The sequence below is a fragment of the Crocuta crocuta genome, unplaced genomic scaffold (assembly GCF_008692635.1).
Source record: "Crocuta crocuta isolate KB4526 unplaced genomic scaffold, BGI_CrCroc_1.0 scaffold64, whole genome shotgun sequence".
Classification (NCBI taxonomy): domain Eukaryota; kingdom Metazoa; phylum Chordata; class Mammalia; order Carnivora; family Hyaenidae; genus Crocuta; species Crocuta crocuta.
Genome location: NW_027530640.1, coordinates 1,713,042 through 1,726,811, shown reverse-complemented (window position 1 = coordinate 1,726,811; position 13,770 = coordinate 1,713,042). Strand labels below are relative to the sequence as shown.

General features: G+C 35.6%; 1 protein-coding gene and 1 long non-coding RNA gene across 3 annotated transcripts in view; one reads left to right on the top strand and one right to left on the bottom strand.

Moving 5' to 3' along the window:
- LOC144235361 (uncharacterized) overlaps positions 1-13,770 on the top strand; it is a 455,442-nt gene that overhangs the window by 226,057 nt on the left and 215,615 nt on the right. For both annotated transcript variants that reach the window (XR_013336179.1, XR_013336178.1), the window contains one exon: positions 13,168-13,229. This is a non-coding gene — a long non-coding RNA (uncharacterized LOC144235361). The remainder of the gene's footprint in view (positions 1-13,167; positions 13,230-13,770) is intronic.
- CCDC192 (coiled-coil domain containing 192) overlaps positions 1-13,770 on the bottom strand; it is a 200,707-nt gene that overhangs the window by 89,973 nt on the left and 96,964 nt on the right.

Genomic DNA, 13,770 nt, shown 5'->3' with positions numbered 1-13,770 from the left:
GATTTCTATTCAAAGGAAGAAAAACTGTTTTGTGAAGGGCTCTCTGGGTACTTGACTGTACAAGTTGGTTAGGAATTTAGCCCTGGAAATTGGGTGAAAAGCACCCAAGGAGAAAAGACTTTAAAGGGGAAAAATATCAGAGTGAATTTGGGAAATTTTATAGGTTCTGGGTTGACTGCTGAACAATATGGGATATTTCCTGATGTGTAAGTCCACTTTTCTCTTTAATATTTTAATTCCAGTAAGTGTACCACCTATTTGGAAATCAGTCTAAATTTCCTGTGGAATGATTTGGGGTGTATATATACCTTATACATATCATAGAACCAAATAAAAAGAATTAAGGTCTTGTTTGTTTGGGTTTTTAAATTTGTTTGTTTTATTGTGTCTGTTAGTTTAAAAAGGATTCAAAGGTATGATCACTATTTTTAATCTCTTCTCTCAAGTTGCAGATGCTTATTGAGACAACTGGTAGCTTTGGCTGGAGAGAGAAAATGTTTTGAAATTATGTCATTTTTAATTTTTATAGCAAATTTACCAATCATATAAAGTCTGTTTTTCTCTGCTTTGTGAAAAAAAATTGTATTCAGGCTCCTTTGGACTGCTGGGACACCAAACAACAAATTTACCTGCATTTTATTATCAGGCAATCACATTTTCTTCACTCATTAGATGATAATGTTTTTATGGGTTCAAGACACTCAAAGTTGTTTTACTTGCCCTGGAGACTCTAGCAATTAGCATCTGACCCTTAGGGATGGGATTGTGTGACTCTACCCAGGAGAGGTAGTTGTTTGCACAAAACAATCGATTCCTTTAAAAATTCTTGTGGTGATGATTTTGTATTGTTTTTCAATTTGAAATCCTTGCCTACAAAGATGCTATGATTCCAACACATTACAATAAAGAACACTGTATGATTTATAAAGTTTGAGCAGTATGGTAATTCACTGGTATTAAAACTTCATTTATTTTTGTTACTGTGATTGTCATTTTCTTGATTTCTAATTAATTTTCTCTTAATTTTGAATGTGTATTAAAATATGTGTACGTTTTTTGGTATGTGGCAGAAGAGACACTTTCTATTTAAAAAAAATGTTTATTTTGAGAGAGAGAAAGAGAGAAAGCATGTGTGCATGAGCAGGGGAGGGTCAGAGAGAGAGGGAGATACAGAATCTGAAACAGGCTCTAGGCTCTGAGCTAGCCATCAGCATAGAGTCAGATGCAGGGCTTGAACCCACAAACCGTGAGTTCATGACCTGAGCCGAAGTCAGAAACTTAACTGACTGAGCCACCCAGGCAGCCTGACACATATTTATTCTAACACTGTTATAGCTAAGTGTAGTGATTTGATCTTACATAGCTAAAATATAAGCTTCTTGACAAAATAGGTTTATTAATTTTAGGAGTACAGACAATAGATCATCTGTAAAAAACGTACTTGTTTTAAGCACTGGAATTCTCTGAAGGCCCATAGATAGGAAGCTTTGCTTTGGTAAAGGAAAAAAAAATTAAATAATTCTTCTGCCTAAGCACTCATTCAAGCAATATGAAGCAACTGCTATATGTAAATAAGTAATAGTAAAATGTGTAAGCAGAGTACAAAGGAGATAATATCCCTGCCCTCAAACAGTGTACTATTTTGTATTTGTAATATAATATAAGTGGAGACCAGAAGAAATAAATCAAAGAATCTCAAATCATTGTATTTATTGAGCACTTAACATGCCTAACATTGGGTACTAGGACAGTGAATTAGAAGCTTAAATCATTTTGAAAGGGCTGACCACTTAAAATAATTCTAACAAAATAAAAATGTAATGAAATAATCCAAATAATAAAAGTACTAGAATAAAGGGATAACTTATGTGCAATAGGAGAATTAATTAGCTGAGTCATCTACCAATTTATCCGTGAAAGAGAAAAGGGCAGGACTGTGCAATGAGAAAGAAGGGACAGATGATAATGTTAATACTTGAATTTTGCTCCAACCCATATTTTCTCACTAAGAAGTACATGGGGGTGGGGGTGAGAAGGAACAACCAAAGAATAAGATTATCTCTTAAGAAAAAGGCAAGCCTTTTAATGAGGCCATAATTAAATATTTCCCTCAAATGCTATCAGCCTGCAGAATAACCCCTTTTTTTGTCTGAGTTGAGAACAATTGCTTGAAAAGGCTAGCTATTTGGCTTCCAGCTCAACAATCAGGAGGTTCAAGCCATAAGAGGGCCCACAGTGGCTTGGGGCTTGGACCAGACCTGCTGGCACTTTTAGAACACATGTGATCTCCAAGATAGTTCAAAGATGCCCAGACTCTGAGATACGTTGACTAGGCTTGGTTTGGTATGGTTTCCAGCTAGATATGAACAGGACATAAATATGTAGCTTGTTTTTTTTTTTTTTTTTGTGATTTGGTTCAGAGACAATATAAATTACCATCAAGATGGATGTATCATTTATGAATATTACCAATAAGTTTGGAATCCACTGGATTCCAATGCCCAGTTGTATGTTACAAATTCCTTTTCTCTCCAGAGGCAACTACTACTTAGAATACCCTAGTGATTGTTTCAGATTAAAATGTTTGTATTGAGTTATTCTATTCTTTTACATGTCCTTTTACTATAAGCATTTTTATGCCATTATTGTTTTATGTGTTTTTTTAATTTCCCATTAATGCTATGATACTATCTGTAAAAGCATATGTATAGCTATATCTTTGTGATTCTCCTTTATGTTCAGTGATTTTCCTGATGCAAGAGTTTCTTTAAGAAATATACCAAGAGGAGCACTTGGGTGGCTCAGTCAGTGAAGCATCTGACTCTTGATATCTACTCAGGTCATGATCTCATGGTCAGGCATGAGATTGAGGCCTCCTGGGGCTCTGAATTAGGCATGGAGCCTGCTTGGAATTCTGTCTCTCCTTCTCTCTCTGCCCCCTCTCAAAAGAAAGAAACTTTTTTTTTTATTTTTTAAAGACTCATATCTGGAAGTGGAATGGTAAGGATTTGGACATGTGCATTTTCATTTGTATTAGGTATTGCCTGATGCTTCTAGAATGAAGGTGCCAATGTAAACTCTTCCCAGCATTTTGAGAGACACTGGGTTTCTCACTTCCTCTCCAATATCTGATCCTTTTTCTATTTTATGCTGTCACATGAGTATGAAATTATACTGTTGTGCCCGAATCGCGAGTCCCAGAGACTTCCAAGGAGCCGGCACCAATGCAAATACAAAAGGGTCTTTATTACAAGCTCGAGCAGGGGCTCACCCGCCTACCGGTGTCATGGCAGCAAGATGAAGCGAAGAACAATAGCGAACAGGGTTTTTAAGGAGTAAGGGATGGGGGTGTTACAGTACATGTAGCATCATCACATAAGCACCAATGACAATTACAGCTTTGACCATTCAGTATCTGTGAGGTGTCGTTACTTTTGGTGGGACCCAATCATGACTTTTGAGAATCCTTTGAAAATGACCAATTATGAGGTGAGTTCAAAGGGCCCACATGGGGTTCAGGCAAGCAGTGAGAAATTGGCTAGTTTGTGTCTGCAGTTCCCAGCCTTGACTCAGACCATAGGAATGTTTCTTTTTTTCTTTTTGATTAGCTGAACTGAGGGCGGTCCGAGAATGGCTTTAGCCTTGAACAGTCTGAGGCTTTTCCTGGGACTGGGGCTGGGGCTACGTGCAGCCCGAGGTTTCTCTTAATGGAGGACTTAATTTTTGGCTCTTCAATACCTTATTATACTAATTGTTATTTTCCTGATTACCAGTGAGATTAAAGATATTTTCATGTATTTATTGCCCATTCAGTTTTACTTGTAAGTTTTTTCATCCCTTGCTGATTTTGTCTTTTTCTTTAAGTAAAAATTGACATGTAAAAGTTCATTTTTTTCTTTTTTTAAATTTCATTCCTATATTTATTTAATTTACAGTTTTATTTTTATCTAGCATTTTAAAATTAAAAATTAACTGAAATTATTTTTAGTTTTAAAGAAACAAATATAATTAAGGTTATGATTTTCCTTCTAAATATCACTTTAAGTTATATTCATGGGGTTTTTAAATATGCTATTCTTACATTAATATTTTTCTAAGTATTTTGTGTCTTTTGTGATTTTTTTTTTTTTTATTTCTAGGAGAGAGAGACAGCGTGAGCAGGGGAGGGTCAGAGAGAGAGGGAGTCACAGACTGAAACAGGCTCCAGGCTCTGAGCTGGCAGTCAGCACAGAGCCCGACGCGGGGCTCGAACCCACGAACCGCGAGATCATGACCTAAGCGAAAGTCGGACGCTTAACCGACTAAGCCACCCAGGCGCCCCTTTTGTGACTGATTTTAAACTCATAGGTTAATGAAGAGTGAGTGTGTGCTGTGTATGTATATGTGTGTGCATGGTTAGTTTTCAGATATATTGTTGAATATCTTGTAATTAATGAATTTGAATTTAATTCCCTTTCAGTGAGATCATAGCCTACATGATAACTGAATCATTGGAGCTGTAGCCAGTTTTTGAAAATGTTTTATGTATGCTTGAAAATAATATACTTTTGCTAATTTATGGATGCAGAGTTCTGCATATTAGAAAAAGTTTGTTCAATCATGTTTATTAAATATTCTGCATTGTTTCTAACATTTTTTTCTGATTTACTCATTGTTTCTGAAAGAAGTGTAGTGAAATATCCAGCTCTAGTAGTGAATTTTTCTCTTTTTCCTTGTAATTTATCAGTACACACAATCTCTCCTCTCTCTCTCTCTCTCTCCCTCTCTCTCTCTTCTTTCATTGCTTTCGCCATGAAAGAGTGTTCGNACCGCGAGATCATGACCTAAGCGAAAGTCGGACGCTTAACCGACTAAGCCACCCAGGTGCCCCATGGAGATTGCTTATCATTATGCATTCTCTTTTTCTTTCAGTATTAAAACTTTTTGCCTTAAGTTCCATTTTGTTTCTTTTCATTATTTACTATTATCCAGTTATGGTTTGTGGTTCTATCTTTGCCTAGTATGTATTTATATATATATATATACGTATATATATTTATATATATATATCTTTATATTTATTTATTTTATGCTATTTAGCTTTAAGAGTGTAGCAGGTAAGCTGTACAGAGCTGATTTTTAAACTTTTAATCCAGTCTGTTCATCTCTGACATTTAGTGCTGATGTTACTATGTTTGCTGTTTATTGTGATCTATATTTGGACTTGTTTCTTTCATCTTATTTGATAATTTCCACTACTTTATCTTTGCTTCTCTTTTTTCTGGTTGTCCTTTCAGGTCTTATGCTGGATTGATTTGAGTTTATTTATTTCTTTTTTCCTCCTCTTTTTTTTTTCTGTCAGAATTCTCTCATTTTTATCTCACTTTTTCTCCTATTACTAGTTCACCAGTTCCTCTATTTTCCATTTAACTCTTATTTTTTAAAACACATTCACGTAAGCTAACAAAGTCTTTTGCTTTCTTTATGTCATATTCCAAATGTTACGAGGACATTAGGACTCTTTAACCCAAATCTCATGCCAGTGCCTACAACTTTTAGTGTTCAAACTGTATAAAATGATGGTACATCTTGGTTCACTACATCCCCAACTTTTTATTTTGAACAATGTTAAACCTACAGAAAAGTTGAAAGAACAGTATCCTAAGCACCATATACTCTTCACCTAGATTCAGAAAGTAGCATTTTGCCACCTTTGCTTTCTCTCTCAAGTATGTTACTCATATCATGGAATACTGCTCTCGCATCTCGTCAGAAAACAACCTTCTTCTGTATGACCACAAAGCTGCCATCACATGCAGGAAATTCACAGCACTGTCGGAATATCAACCAATATCCAGTCCATATTCTAATTTCTCTCATGGCTCTGAAAATAGCCATTACAGCGTTTTCTTTTCCAAACCCAACATCATTTCAAGGATCATACACTGGATTTTGTTGTCATATTTCTTTTTCTTTATGTTTATTTATTTTGAGAGAGAGCCCTTGTGAGCATGGGGGAGGCCAGCAAGAGAGGGAGAAAGAGAGAATCCCCAGCAGGCTCCATGCCATCAGTGCAGAACATGGTGCAGGACTCGATCTCACCAACCATAAGAACATGACCTGAGCCAAAATCAGGTGTCTGACACTTAACCAAGTGAGTCACCCAGGTGTCCCATCACATTTCTTTAGTTTGCTTTAATCTGGAGCAGTCCCTGCCTTTTATTTTCTTTCATAATCTTGACATTTTTGAAGGGTTCAAGACAGTCAGCTTGTAGAATGTCAGACAGTCAGGACTCATTTATTTTTCCTCAGGATTAGGTTAAGCATTTTGGACCAAAAGACTGTATAGATAAGTTTTATATTTTCTATCAGGAGGCACATAATAAAAGGTTGTCCAGTAACTCTTACTGGTAGGCTGGATCACTTACTTGGCTAGGGTGGTGTTTTTCATATAACATTACTGAAAACGTCTTTTTTCCCCCACTTTCAATAAGTAAGTAATACATAAGAGCTCCTAGCCTTCCCTTTTTTTAAAATGTGGACAACTGTATTGAAGAAAAGTATGTATATTATTACTGTGTTGCTTAGTGGTTTCACAAATTGAGTGCTACTGTGCAACTCATTGGACTCCAGCCTGAGATGTAGAATATCTCCATTATTCTAGAAGCTCCCCTCATGCCCTCTTTCAGGTACTTCTTCCTTCAAAGGTAACTACCATCTCAACTTCTAATGTCACAAGTTGATTTTGCCTGATTTTACACTTTGACCAATGTAATCACACACGATGTATGCTTTTGTGCCTGGCTTCTTTCACTCAACATATTTGTGATGCTCTTGTGTATTGCTGCATGCTGGTTATATATTTGTTCATTTTTACTGCTGTTTAATACCCCCACTGTGTGCATATAGAAATTATCCATTATCCTGTTATGGATTTTTGGGAAGTTCCCAGTAGGAATATTAAGAATAGAGCTTCTATGAACATTCTAGGACATTTCTTCTGTTAAATATGTCCACCTTTCTCTTTTGATATATTCTAGCACATTGGATTTGTTGGGTCACAAGGAATGCTTAAGTTCAGTTTTCAAAGTGATTATATTAATTTACTTGCCTACAGGAGTGTTTAAGAGTCTTAGTTACTATTTATTTTTTGTCAATACTTTATATTACTGATCTCTTTCATTTTAGCCATACTGGGGGGTATAAAAAGGAGTATTAGCCCACTGCTAAAGCTCTCTAAATTAATCTATTCAAAAACATTTTTAGGGGTGTCTGGGTGGCTCAGTCGATTAAGCATCTCTGACTCTTGGTTTCCGCTCGTGTATGATCTCACAGTCATGAGATCAAGCCCCATGTTGGGCTCCGTGCTAAGTGTGGAGCCTACTTGGTATTCTCTCTCTATCTCTCTCTCTCTCTTTGCCCCTTCCCTTCTCTCTTTCAAAATAAATAAACATTTAAAAAAGCATGTTTAAATAATCTGTACTAAATTGTATATGCCAAAATCTATTGCCTGTTCTTTTCTCACCATTCATGTTTTCATTCAGCTCCTGCTTTATTGATTCCATTTCCTTCTTGATGTAGAACTTGAGAAGTTCTTTCCATGGGAAAATTGCATAATCTTTCTAACTTCATTCATCTTGTTTATTTTACTTTCACTTTAATGATAATTTAGTTGTGTCTGGAATTTGAGGATGACACTTATTTTCTCATAGCCCTTTAAAGATTTTTTTCCCATTGTTTTCTTATAATAGTTGTTGATGTGTAGTCAGCTATCAGCTTAATTGTTTCTTTTCAGGCAATATATCTTTTCTTTTTGGTGGATTTTGATATTTTCTCTTTTTGATAATGATATGTTAAAAGATCACACTACAGTGTATCAATATGGGGACTTTAATTTTTTCTGGCCAAAGACTTGATGAAATCAATTTTTTTTGAGATGTATAAGTTTCTTGTGTGCTAAGATATTCACGTGCATTATTACTTTGAATATTGCTTCTCTATTCTCTTTAACTACTATGAGTTCTTTTCATTATATTTGCCTTATATCTTAAATTCCCTTTCGTATTTTTTCACTTACTTATTCCTCTGTGAAGGATTTTGCATGATTCTCTTGGATTTCTCTTTCTAATTCACTTAACCTAATTATATTATATTGTTAAATTTGCCTTTTCGAACTTTAGAAATTATAATAATTGTATATTATTCTTTTTATTTCTAGAGTTTTTTTTTTAAGTTCCCGTTCTTTTTTAATGCCACACTGTTTTGTCATATGGCTTTCTTTCTTTCTGAGCATTGTAAATAATTAACAGTCCCTTTAAAATTGTTTCATTTTCTCCATTACCAGTGTATTATACACATTCTCCATTTTGTCAAGTCACTCTTTTGTGGTTAATTTAGTCAGAGAGGTTGTCATTTTTTAAAATTATAAACTCTTTTTCCATGGAGTTCATCCCTATGGCAGTCCTATTTCCACTGATCTCCGGTAAATTTTTTATGTTAATTTCTCAGTTTGAGGATTTTGTACCTTGTGTATCACATGAATTCAGACCTCTAACCTTGAACTCTATTCAGTTTAAGTTTTCAGTGTCTTGTGGCTGGTTATATTTCAACACACAGTGGTGGGTCAATAGCAAACTTCCTTCTAGTTATTCCAGGAATTTCTTGTTTCCATTTCACTTATGAAACAGTCTTACTTGACTTCCAGCTTTATGCAGGAAGTTCAGTTCCAGGTCCCTGCTCCCAGGATTCCCTGGTTTAGTGTCCCTTTCCCATGAAATCCAAGTCCTGAGCCATTAATTGATAACTTATTCCTTATTTTCCTTAAGCCTCATGGCATTGATTCCAACTTAGCATTCTCACTTTGAGGCACTGAGCATGTCTGGTATCTGAGAATTTCCCTCTCTTGGTTTTATTCTAGATTATGTATTTAAGGCCTTTTATAGGGGGTGTGGGAAGACTGTTAACCATTACCCAACATTTCAACTTCTGTACAGCAGCTTGGGAGATTTCCTTATCCAGTATGTCTTCTACAAATGGTGAAAGCTCTGGGTTAATTTTGTTGACAGAATACTTCTTTGCCTTGGAATCTGCTAGGAGAGTTACTACTAAGATAGGTGAACTAGGTATCTACTTACTTGATAATGCCCATATTTACTAATTTAATATCCTTTTGTAATGAAGGAAAATCTTTGGAGCAATAGGAAACTTGAAGTTTTAACAAGTGTCACTGACAGAGGAAGGTCACCAAAGATATAATTTCCACCAGTAGGCCATAATATTTGAAATTCTGCCATTAGGAAGTACTTTCACATAGTTATTTTTTTTAATTTCTAAGACTCTTAAAAATCATTATGTCATAATCTGTGATTAATACTCACTAACTTTTTTCTTTATTGGCATTATCTGATTATTGTCTCATAACTCTAAAAACGATACGCATGCCCACAGTCTAGGAGTGTTGATTTTTATAAGAAGAAAGTTATGTGAGAAAACTCTTAATATAAAAATGCCTCACAGGCAACATGATTTGCTCATTCCATGATTGAAGACACACACACACACACAAATGCATCCATAGTATTTCTTAATTTGAAAGCATAATTTCTTATTACAGATTGGATTTTAAACTTATTTCATGTTTAACTACCATTAGTGCTAAATACTTATGAACTTGAAAAAAATATAGCATTTCTTAATCCTTTACAGGACAAAAAAAATACAAAAACTTTGAGACATAAGAAATAATTGAGGTTTTAGGTGAAAAACATTTATTGTTGTTAGGGCTTGCTTATCTTCCAAACTGTCAATTAGATTTAGAAAGTCTTTAGTGCTTTTCCAAACGCATGAGGTACAGTTTGTACAAATTCAGAAGTGACACTCTAATCCCTCACTATTAACTATAAACAGCTCACCAGCCCCAGAGGTTTTGCCTCTTTACCGAGCTTGCTAGGTGAGTTTGCTGAAAACCGTGCATCACCGGATACTCAATTATGATTTCCATAGGTTGCCACACTATGTCCTTAAGCTATCATTTAACATTCTGTATTTAGATAAATTTAAAGTTTTACTTTTCCAAAGAGACAAATCATTTTATGGGAGCCTGGGTGGCTCAGTTGGTTAAGTGTCTGACTTCAGCTTAAGTCAGGATCTCACAGTTCATGAGATCGAGCCCTACATTGGGCTCTGTGCTAACAGCTCAGAGCCTGGAGCCTACTTCAGATTCTCTGTCTCCTCTCTCTCTGCCCCTCCCCCACTTGCTGTCTCTCTCTCAAAAATAAATAATAAACATTTTTAAAAGTTTTTAAAAGAATCTTTTTGTTCATTTTTGGATTAGAATCTTATAGGAACAGGAGGAAACAATCTAATTTCTTCTTGCTTTTTAGAGTTGTTCTTACTCTTCTGTGGATTTCAGGCAAGCAAAGTGTTAGAGGCTCAAATACATCTTCTCAAAATTCTTATGTTGAAGTCCTAACCTACTTAGTACCTCAGAATATAGCTGGATTCTTAAAATGAGGTTTTCAAAGAGGTAATTGAGCTAAATGAGACTTTAAGGGCTAACTCCAAGCCAGTCTGCCTGGCGTCCTTATAAGAAGAACATGCACTTGTGAAAAAGAATGACCATGTGAGGACACAGTGAGAAGGTGGCCAATGCAAGACAAAGAGAGAGACCTTAGGAGAAGCCAACTGTACAACACCTTTATCTTGGACTTTTAACCTCCAGAACAATTAAAAAAAAAAACACAAAAAACTGTTGTCTAAGCCACCCAGTCTGTGGCATGTTTTTTGTTGTTGTTATTGTTGTTTTATGGGAGCCTTAGCAAGTATTAATCAAACTAGTCACTCGGTTTGTTCAGTTTCTGCAGTAATAAATGAAAACCCTTGACAGGAATCACTTTCTTTAGTAGTCTTAGCAGCCTGGTTAAGACAAGAATGTATCTACCAAACTCTTAGCAAAACAAAACAAAACAAAAAATAATCAACAAGACTAAACACACAAGCACACCAAGAGAATCCTTTATTTTCTTGAGAATGCAGCAGGCACCTGTGTATCTTTAGCATACAAGCATTTTTCTGGTTTTTTGGGTTTTTTTTCATGATTCTAGTCAACCCGCCAATATGTTAGTTTCAGTTGCCCAAGTTCCCCGTCTAAGTTATCCTTCATAAACTGTTGTGAGGGCTACAGAGAGGGTACTGGTACTGTCCTTAAGTGGATTTAGTGGCCTCCACAGAAATCAACAAAGACACAAAGCACTGTTTCTGAAAATTATTAACCTGAGGAGTAGCCTTTAAAAAACTGAAGAGTAAAAACCCAGTAAAATAACCGACTTCTTTCATGCCTATAATTTTTACTGCATATATTTTATGAAATTGTAAATATTTCATTTTTTATATTTTAAAAATACATTTCACAGGGTAGCTGTTCTTCACCTAGTCCTCCTATAGCAGTCCCTTTCGTTCCCTGATGTTTTCTCTCTTCAGTTATCAGCAATAATGTTAAACATAAACAAATTGTTTTCTTCTTTGCAGATTCAGAAGTTTATAAATTTAACTACCATAATATAATTCTAAAAATACATCTAAAAGAGGATCTAAATTTCTCATTTTGATTACTAGCACTTAAAACTGTTTCCAAGCCTGTTCTCATTTTTCATTTTAGATCTGCTTTTTCAACCTCAATCTTAACCATGTACAGTTTACATGTCCCACAGAAAAATCAAAGGCAGTGTGTTTAAAATCAAATTAATTATCTTGCCCCCAACCTGTTCATCAATAGTTTCCTCCCTCAGTGACCAGTACCTGCTGCTAGTTCCTTGCCCAGGCTCTCCCTTTGTACCAGTTTCTCCTGTGTCTGCCTCTGTACATTTCCAGTCTCTCATGGTCCCACATATGTTGCCTCCATTTTTGATCCCCACTGCTTCTGTCTAATGAAGACCATTAGCTCCCATCTTTGGGCCATATTCTCCAGTTCACTTTCTACAATGCCCCCAGTTTGACATTTCTAAAATATCTGTCTGAATCTACCTAAAATCATTCAGTAGCTACCAACTGTTCTTGCCAATCTTTGGCCTTATTTCTGGACACCTTTGTGTTCTAGAAAATGCCCGTGGTCCTTTTGGAAGTAATGAACATTATACCTATCTGCATCACAGTCTCTCTCACCTGTATTCCTGTGTACACTTTGGGTTTCAGTTAGGTCATTTCTTCTAGAAAACCTCTCACCTGCCCACAGCCTCAATTAAGTGTTCTTCTTGGGTGTTGTCACAAAGATGTGTATTTACTCTATGTTAGCACTTTCTTTTTTTTTTCTATGTTAGCACTTTTCATACTGCATTAAAAATATCTTAACTCAATTGTGTCTTCCCACCAGTCTGAAAGTGCCAGAAGACCAAAGCAGTTTTTATGTTGTTCATTGTTGTATGTGAATAGAGTCTGGCACATAATACATGATTAATAAGTATTTATGAAATGAACAGATAAAAAGTAAAGAGAGATTACACTATTTCTTTTTTTTTTGTGGTAATATTATTTTTTTTAATAGTTTATTGTCAAATTAGTTTCCACATAACACCCAGTGCTCATCCCCACAAGTGTCCTCCTCCATGCCCATCCCCCCCTCCCCCCACATCCATCAGTCCTCAGTTTTTGTCAGCATTCAAGAGTCTCTCATGGTTTGCTTCNTCTGAGTTCTCGATTCTGTTCCATTGGTCTATGTGTCTGTTTTTGGAGATTACACTATTTCTGATGGACCTTTTATTTTGACTTTTTGTTTGAATGTTTTAGTAATTAATATAAGTGATCATTCAAATATGCTTGAAAAATCCAGAAGTTACCTTAAGTGAACTTTTATCTAATTCTTCCTACAACTCTCAAGGATAGTTTGATGATAGGGAAGGAAAGTTAAATGTTACTGACTCCAAATGCATCAAAATGTTGACTCATTAGGCCATTTCTGTTACTTAATAATAGAGCAAATAAATAAGTGCCGTGGCTCATTGTTCTTCTCCAATGTAATGTGTTTTTCCTAGTGGTTTCTATTTACCTAAGAGAAGTTAAGCCTTTTTTCCAAAGTACATGTGTAAAAACTAAAGGATACTTTAAATTTCTCAAAATAAATAAATAAATAAAACGGATAGAGATTTTAAAATGAATTGATCATAAAGATATATACCCCTCTGTTTTTCTGTCTAGGGGCAGGGGGACTACTCCAAACAAGTAAGAAGTTACAATCTGAGAGAGAGATCAAGTTGAAGGCAAGAATTCCTTTATCCTTTATTGTCTTGACATTTATATGTTGGTCCAGTATTTTAAGACAGTCTGTTCATTGCACAGCTGTGTCCTGCACAGGGAAAGTTGCCAGCATTAAGGACATTTCCCAACACAAGTCTCTCTTCTGCTGACCACACCTAATTCTTTTACATTGATTAAATATTTAAGAACAGAAATGTTCTGCATTTAAAAACACAATAAACTATGCCAGTCTAAATCAAAAGTTTTAAACTGTCCAACAACCCCAAGACTTCAGGCTAATCATTCACTAGTAGAATGATAAAATTTTTCTAAACTGAAACGGAGTTCCTAGATGCTGCATTAACAACATCGGAAGTGGAAAGAACTTGAGGGCAACATTTTCTAATTTCAGGATTTATTCCCAAAGGACACAGTGACTATTCAGTGGGGCCTCCAAAACTGAAAGCACTAAAAGTTACTTATGGAAGTTTACTACCAGGATCCAGCATCTTGACAGACCAAATGGGTAGGTGGTACCTGTAGAGAAACCTGCACTCCTTTAAC